This window comes from Neophocaena asiaeorientalis, unplaced genomic scaffold, assembly GCF_003031525.2.
Source record: "Neophocaena asiaeorientalis asiaeorientalis breed wild unplaced genomic scaffold, Neophocaena_asiaeorientalis_V1.1 scaffold442, whole genome shotgun sequence".
NCBI classification, from domain to species: domain Eukaryota; kingdom Metazoa; phylum Chordata; class Mammalia; order Artiodactyla; family Phocoenidae; genus Neophocaena; species Neophocaena asiaeorientalis.
This window is the reverse complement of record NW_020175833.1, coordinates 1,671,537-1,676,751: the sequence shown is the minus strand read 5'-3', so window position 1 is coordinate 1,676,751 and position 5,215 is coordinate 1,671,537. Positions and strand designations below refer to the sequence as shown.

Sequence of the window (5,215 nt, the reverse complement as noted above, 5' to 3'; positions counted from 1 at the left end):
CCTCATAGAGATGCTGTGAGCCCTACGGGCAGAGGCATTCATTCACGGACTGAACCTTCCTTGAGCACCAGCAAGATGCTAAATCCTGGTCTAGGTGAGGGTAGAAAAGAAAAGAGGACGAAACCCGTGCTCTCACGGAATTTACATTCTAGTCGGGGCAAGGGAAACAGAAAAAAGAAAGAAAACAAAACAAATGGGGGTAATATCAGATAGTGATGAGTGCTAGGAAGAAATAGCACGATGGTGGTGAAATGAGAGTGGTCAGACAAGAGTTCTGAGGAAGTGGCATTTACTCTGAGACCTGAATTATCTGAAGGAGGCTGAGGCAGGGAAATTTGGGGGCAGGATGTCCAGAAATAGGACAAAGCAGAGGCTTCGGGGGAGGAACCAGGTTGTAAGAGACAATGTAAGTAAAAGTCAAGTAAAGGTTATAGCATTAATTTAATGCAATAAGCTTTTACTGTAGTCCACTGTGTGCTAGTAAATGTATTAGGCACAGCGTTCAGAGATCAGTACAGCCTCGGTCTTTAAAGAGCTCACTGTCTAGGAGGAGATAACAGAAAACGGATAGTTTCTCAGCTGATGAAATGGTGCATTTAATCAAGAGGTGAAAAATTAATTTTTATTCATGTTTTTGCAAGTGTGTCCAGCGGGTGCAGAGACACTGCCATAGGAGATCACTCAGGTGCCGAGGTTATGGCGCCTGGTTCAATTTTTCCTTCGCAGCCCCTGGGCCTCTAGTGCTTCGATCCCCCTCCGGGCAGCAGGGTGCGCTATACCGTCTCTCAGGGCCGGCCGGACGGGTGCCGCGCTCTCTCCACTTTCCTTCTCGCTGCACCGCACTTCCGTTGGCTAGCGGAAGCGGCAGCCGGCAGCTGCGGGCATCTGGTCCTACAGCATGGCGGGGGCGGGGCTGGGCGAGGCGCGCGCCGAGCAGGCTGGGGAGTCCCTCGCCCCGGCCCTTTGAGCCCGGACCGGACAGGTGAGGACTTCTCCTTCCTTGTTCCAGCCTCCAAACCCGTCAGGCCCTCCCCGAGGCCTCTTCGAGTTACCGCCATGGGGCTGCCCCCTTCCCGCCTGACGCCGAGGCCCTGCGGCCCCCGCCTTCCCTCAGAATTCTCTTCCCATTGAGGCCCCGCCCCGGGCTTTTCTTTCCGGGGGCGCCCCTTGGGCGTGTGTGCCCGCCCCTGGGTATCCCCTTGCCGTTTAGGAAGCCGTCAGAAGGAATTGAGGGTTACGTGCACCTGCCTGCCCGGGGAAACAGACCTAGCAGGGAGGAAGGTCTTAGTACCGCACGAGTTAGTGGCCCAGTTCAGTCAGGCTTTCTTCTTTCGTTCCATAGATAACGTACGAGCGCATGCAGTGGGGCAGCCCTAGTACTAGGCTCTCTGAAAACTAAGGTGACTGAAGTAGCCATGGTTATGTCCTGCCTGGAGAGGATAGTTTACGGGGGAGTCGAACATTAAACACCTAACCATGCCGCTGAAAGTACAAATTCAAATTGTGGCAATGGCTATGGAAAAGATGAACAGAAAAAGTAATGGTAAAGCAGCAAAGATCTCTTTCGGCAAGGGTGTCAGAGCAGACTTCCTGAACGAGAGGACACTTGAGCTACGGCTTGAGAAGTATGGCAAGGGCCAGAGGAAATATATGCTGGTCAGAGCGAACAGCACCTGTGGATATTTGAGTTGGTAAAGAATGTTCAGGAAAGGAGGTTTTCGATGGGTCAAATGCTGTGATGGGCATACAGGATATAATGTTTGTGTACCGGTCAGGAGTTCACCATCTAGTGCCACAGACATAAGTAAAATGCAGAGATGAAGTTGCAGGCGTGGTAAGTGCTAAGAAGGAGAGGTATGGCTGGTGTATTGGTGTTTTATCTGGTGGGAAAGGTTAAGGAGGACTTCTCTGAGGAAGTGATGATTAGGCTGATAACCTGAAATAGGAGTTAACTCGGCAAAGTGAAGAGAAGAGCTTTTTTTAGATTGAGGTGAAGAGCATGTGCCAAGGTTCAGAGGCAGGAGGTAGGCCACTTGAGGAAGAAATGATTAGAGTGAAATGGGAAAAGATGAGGCTGGAGAGGCAGCACTGAGCCTTTGAGGCATCTGGTTGGCACGGCAAGGATTTTGATCCGTATCATTAAGAGCAATGGAAAGATATTTGTTTTAATCTGTAGGGGAAAGGATGTGATCAAAAAAGCATTTTGAAAAGATTGCTCTGGTAAGTGGATTGGAAGTGGATAGGGGTGGATTTAGGGAGACCACTTAGGAAGCGGTTGCAATAACGTAGACATGAAGTTATAAAATTTTGGGTAAGGGTGCTGGCAGGTCATGATAGAAGAAGGTGGAGCATTAGAGGACTGTTTAGGGGGTAAAATCTCCAGAGTTTGGTGACTGATCAGGTATGGGGGCTGAGGGAAAGAGGTATCAAGGGAGACTCTCAGCTTTCTGGTTCCTTTTAGCAGGTGAATGGCCATGCCATTTACTGGACTAGGGAAACGGGTAGAGGGCTTCTGGGAAAAATACAAGTTACTCTAATGTTTTTCATAACTCCCACTCTGACTAGAAGGGACTTTCATGATGTACTTTTTCTGTATGGTTTGAGTTTATGAGCATGTATTTTATAATTGGAATAACAAGTTGAAAAAGGCTAAGAATTCCACCATCTCTCTAAAAACCATAATTGTGTGATGTAAAATATGGAGAGGGAGAGAGAGCCCACTGAGAGAAGGGTTAGGAAATTAAGTGTGGATTTTTTGTCCAATTTGGAGCTGAAGCCAGCAGGCCTTCACCTCTACCCACCCCACCCCTCTACTCCCTCCACCACAGTACTGGTGGCTTTTCCCTTAAAAAGACAAATTGGAGAATTTAAGATGGGACTGTTAAAAATATATACAAATTTTTTTTAGAATTAAGCATCTGCTTTGCTTAAAATGATCAATGGCTCTAAGTCGAACAGCTAGTTTACTTTATCTGATTCAGTTATATGTGGTTAGTCTGCTAGATGGTGTCTCATGCCTACTCCTTCTTCCATTCATGGGCCTTACCTGCCTATCACATCCCCTTCTGGTCTCCCTCTCTGACTCCAGACTGCATCTTAGTTTCGCAGGGTGCTAGTATCAGAGGTGTCCTGGGCAGGGATTGAGGGAGGCAGTTTTGTACAGTACTTGGTATTTTTAAATGCTTAAACCTTACCAGTATGTTTTTTGGACTGTATCAAAATGGGCACATCAACTATGTCACTGTTAAAAGGAGTAGCCGTGTGAAACTCAGCATTGTGTTTATTGTTTAGAAGTGGAGGTTGCTCACTGTATCATGCCAAGGTCCTTTGAGAAAACTCATGAGAGAGATTTCTTTTAAAATCCAGTGGTGGGTATTGCTGTGCTTCTTCCAAGCAGCTATTAAGTTTTTATCTTCTTGGCAGTGCAAGTTCTGTAACTGACTGTATTTTCCTCTGCCTTGTCTGCCGAGAAAGTCAGAGCCAAATTAGAAGCTTGGCAGTTTTGCAGGTCCTGACGGCATGAATTTTTGTGTACTTCAGACTTCATTTTATTGTCCTACCTTTGTTTTCCCTTCACAATGATTATTTTCTAATTAAAAAAAAATTCTGAGTAAGCACAAATATTACTTAAAAAACATATGTAATTTTAAAAAAATAACAGTACAATGAGTGCTGATTGAAGGAAAAAAATATACACTTAAAAGTGACAATGTGTCCCTAACTCTCATCCCATTTCTTACTTCCTCAGAGGTAACCACTATTTTGAATTTTATGTTTATGATTCCTTTGCTTTTTGTAATTGTATACCACATATATTTGTATTCTTAAAGTGGAAATTGTTTGAAGCTTATATAAAGGAAATCACATTGTATGTATTCTGTAGCTTGCTTTCTTCATTCAACACTGTGTCTGAGATTCATCTGTGTTGTTATATATAACTGTAGTACATTAATTCATTACTTCATAAGGTTACACTGCTTGGGGAATTGCCTGGCAGTCTAGTGGTTAGGACTCAGCGCTTTCACTGCTGGGGCCTGGGTTCGATCCCTGGGTTCTATCGTTGGTCCGGGAACTAAGATCCTGCAAGCCACGTGGCGTGGCCAACAAACAAACAAAAACATTAAAAAAAAGAAAAAAGATTCTGCTGCATGAATATGCGTGGATGAATTTATCTAGTCTACTGTTGATGGACATTTGGAGTGTTGTTAGTTTTTGCTGTTGCTAACAGTCCTGCTACAGACATCCTTGTATATGTCTCCTGTTACGTATGTGCAGACACTTCTCTACATCAGGATTTCTCCACCTTAGCACTATTGACATTTTGGGCTGGATGTGAGGGACTGTCCTGTTTACTGTAGGATGTTTGGCATCATCCCTGTCTTCTGTTTGATGGACACCCCAAGCACCCTTTCCTCCCTCCCAAGTTATGACAACCAAAAATATCTTCATATATTACAAAATTGCCCCATTTGGGAACCAGTGCTCAAGATCAGGGGTTGACAGACTTTTTCTGCAAAAGACCAGGTAGTTAATATTCAGGCTTGTGAGCTGTGTGGTCTTTGGTCTTAATAAATGAACTGTGCCTTTGTAGGGCAAAAGCAGCCATAGGCAAGATGTAAATGAGTGCGTATGACTGTGTTCCAATAAAACTTTACAAAAATAGGCAGGCAGCCTAGACTGGTCTGAGGCTAGTTGTTTGCAGTCTTTTGCTCTAGTCTAGATCAGTAGGAAATATATTTTATATCCTCACCCAGTGCATGTAACTCACATATGTATTGAAAATACGTGATACAGTTTGGTATTTTCTGTTTTATTCCATTTTTTGAAATGTCAATTAGTATATGCACTAGATTGATTTCAAGCCTCCATCAGTGAGTTGTGACTAGCAGTTTGAGAAACTTGATTTGCTCAATCAGAAGGTATGCACATTTCTAACTTGACTGGGTAGTATATATACTTATATAAGGCATTTCATATCTCTTTTAGGAGACAGAATATAAACAAATTCACCATTGTCTGTATGTTTTTATTTCTAAAGTATAGATTGGATAGAGTCACTCCTTGCTTAAAACCTGTAATAACTTGCATGACGTGGCATACAAAGGATTTTCCAATCTGTCTGCAATCTACTTTTCTAGGCTTCTCTTATCACTCTGTGTTTCCTGTGTTCCAACCACTTGGTATTGTGTTTCCCAAATGTGCCGTGCTACACTAT

General features: G+C 44.1%; 1 protein-coding gene across 8 annotated transcripts in view; it reads left to right on the top strand.

Annotated features, from left to right (window-relative positions):
* The first annotated feature begins 859 nt into the window (after positions 1-859).
* Positions 860-5,215, top strand: part of DET1 (DET1 partner of COP1 E3 ubiquitin ligase) — a 56,362-nt gene continuing 52,006 nt past the window's right edge. For 6 of the 8 annotated variants that reach the window (XM_024732921.1, XM_024732923.1, XM_024732919.1 and 3 more), the window contains exon 1: positions 885-982. The gene's annotated coding sequence lies outside the window, so the exon portion shown is untranslated. Of the gene's footprint in view, positions 983-5,215 lie in introns of all 8 variants that reach the window. The other 2 variants (XM_024732927.1, XM_024732926.1) reach the window with 1 other exon arrangement.